The sequence below is a fragment of the Protomyctophum bolini genome (genome assembly GCF_963924005.1).
Source record: "Protomyctophum bolini genome assembly, chromosome: 18".
Taxonomy (NCBI): domain Eukaryota; kingdom Metazoa; phylum Chordata; class Actinopteri; order Myctophiformes; family Myctophidae; genus Protomyctophum; species Protomyctophum bolini.
The window spans coordinates 575,001-577,500 of record NC_137879.1 but is presented as its reverse complement, the minus strand read 5'-3'; the positions used below and the strand labels follow the sequence as shown (position 1 = coordinate 577,500).

The following is a 2,500-nucleotide window of genomic DNA, read 5'->3' as shown; positions in this document are numbered from 1 at the left end:
GCCAGGGACCCCCATGAGAGAAGATATGACAGGGACCCCCATGAGAGAAGATATGCCAGGGACCCCCATGAGAGAAGATATGACAGGGACCCCCATGAGAGAAGATATGACAGGGACCCCCCATGAGAGAAGATATGCCAGGGACCCCCATGAGAGAAGATATGACAGGGACCCCCATGAGAGAAGATATGACAGGGACCCCTATGAGAGAAGATTTGTGCGACTCTAGCAGTGATTCTCAACCGAGCAGGTTGATGAGATTGGTCCAGAAAGCTCTGGGTGTCGAGGGGCTGTCTTGGTTGATAGGTCTGGGTGTTGAGGGGACACCAGGGAGGGGACACTAGACTACAGGAAGAAACGGCAAGAAGGGTTCTGCTTAGCACGAAACAGACTGAAGCCAAAGAACGTTGGCGTGGCCTTCGACTGCAGGGAAAGTTGGCCTGTGTTGATTCAGCTGATCACTCTGTTTCACATTCGATGTACAAAAATGCTGCTATTGGGGAGGATGTTTTAAAATTCACCAACAAAGCAAGACTACAAGTATTACTAACCAAGTACAATCTGTGAATCTGGTATCCCGACACCCACACTCTGTATAAACCATCATGATTCTGAACAACACCTAGAATCCATTGCACACATACAGTAACAAATGGATGTAGTGCATACAAAAACTTGTATATTGCTCGCCACGACCGGATTGTTGACCTAGTGTCTGATGCAGTTCGAAAGCATGTGCCATCTAGTGCAGCAATGTATAAACATTCAAGAGTGTTACCAGATTGGTTTAGCTGTGCATGAGATGTCTTCGCTAACATCCCGAATACACCTGATGTTGTCTTTGTTGACACCAGACACAAGGATTCTGGAGGTGGGCTGTGTCTTTGATTTGTACATGGACCAGGCATTCCAAGATAAATATTCTAAGAATCAACCATTACTTGGAAGCATAACAAACTTGGGGTATCGCTGTAGATTTGCCATACTGATATTCGGAAGCCTGGGCTATACGTGAACAAACTGACCATGAGTGGCCTAAGAATAGCTGGCATGACAAAAAGCAAAGCCAAACAACTTGCCAAATACTGAGCTCTGTCTCGTCTGTTATAGGCAGTTTGTCTGTGAGGAGGAGGAGGTGCCATGTGTATCCTTAAGTGAACATGAACTGTCAACCCCGTTATATTTGTTTCCTTGTAAAATTAATTGTAATTTGTGGATTCAAATAAAGAAATCGAAATGTGTGCGTGCGTGCGTGCGTGTGTGTGTGTGTGTGTGTGTGTGTGCGTGCGTACCCGTGTAAACAAAGCGTCCCGGTGCTCCCTTACAGAACTGTTTGGACTTGTAGGACAGCGTGACCTCCACGACCCCTGGGATGTGTCTGGGAGGAGTCTGGACCCTGATGGCGTGAGGGGTGATCAACTGCGCGCGCACACACACACACACACACACACACACACACACACACACATTAATTAAAGAATATCAAATATCTAAATACTGAATGGAGCAACTTAACCAACTTAGACCTGAGGACAATTCTTTAATAATCTTCTAAATCCTGACAGTTTTCTGAAAAGCCTCATGTTTCTGTCATTCATTTTTGTGATCATAGGGTTAAAACCTCATGTTTCTGTCATTTTGGTGCTCAGAGGGTTAAAACCTCATGTTTGTGTCATTTTGGTGCTCAGAGGGTTAAAACCTCATGTTTCTGTCATTTTGGTGCTCAGAGGGTTAAAACCTCACGTTTGTGTCATTTTGGTGCTCAGACATTTTCACGTCAACGACCCCCAGAAATAAGATAATAATGTGTTTGCGTTTCGCTGCACTGCAGTGGGAATTATTGGTCTCAATATTGATAAGCATAAGAAGCAGGACTCCGGCATCAACATTCCATTCATCATCTTTATTCTATTTTATTTTATCTCAATTGTCAGTCGGTTACAGCAGAAATATGATAGCATGACTTCTCTCTCCTCTCTCTCTCTCCTCGTCAATCAATCCACAGCCCTTTATTGCGAACGCAGTGAGCACTTACTATGAGACCTAGCAGATCATGTCTGTCTGTCTGTCTGTGTGTCTGTCTGTCCCGCTTTTGTGCCCATATATGGAGCTGAGTGATTTGTGTCACCATGACTCAGCCATAACCATATAAGGAGTCCCCAAAGCAGCTATACGTCCAAAACCCAAATATGTACGAGCTGCGTTCGCTTCCCGCGTTTGCGCGTCTTACTGGTTCCCCAGCAGATCCACATTTACAACAATAAATAAGTGTTGTTTTCGTCGACTAAAACTAGGACGAAAAATGTTCGTTGACTACCTTTTTTCACTGACTAAAACTGAAATAAAAATGAAATAAAAACGAATCCATGTTGACTAAAACTAAGACTAAGACATACAGTAGGTGCTATTCTTGTTTCTGTTCTAAATGGGATATTTACAAAACGTTTACCGACCGTGATAAATGATAGCGCTATAAAATGTGTTCATTTATTATGATCTG

General features: G+C 43.7%; 1 pseudogene across 1 annotated transcript in view; it reads right to left on the bottom strand.

Moving 5' to 3' along the window:
- Positions 1-2,500, bottom strand: part of LOC308333079 (transcription factor COE3-like) — a 36,912-nt pseudogene that overhangs the window by 10,656 nt on the left and 23,756 nt on the right. The window contains exon 10 of the transcript XR_013966247.1: positions 1,293-1,419. The product of XR_013966247.1 is annotated as a transcription factor COE3-like (transcript). The remainder of the gene's footprint in view (positions 1-1,292; positions 1,420-2,500) is intronic.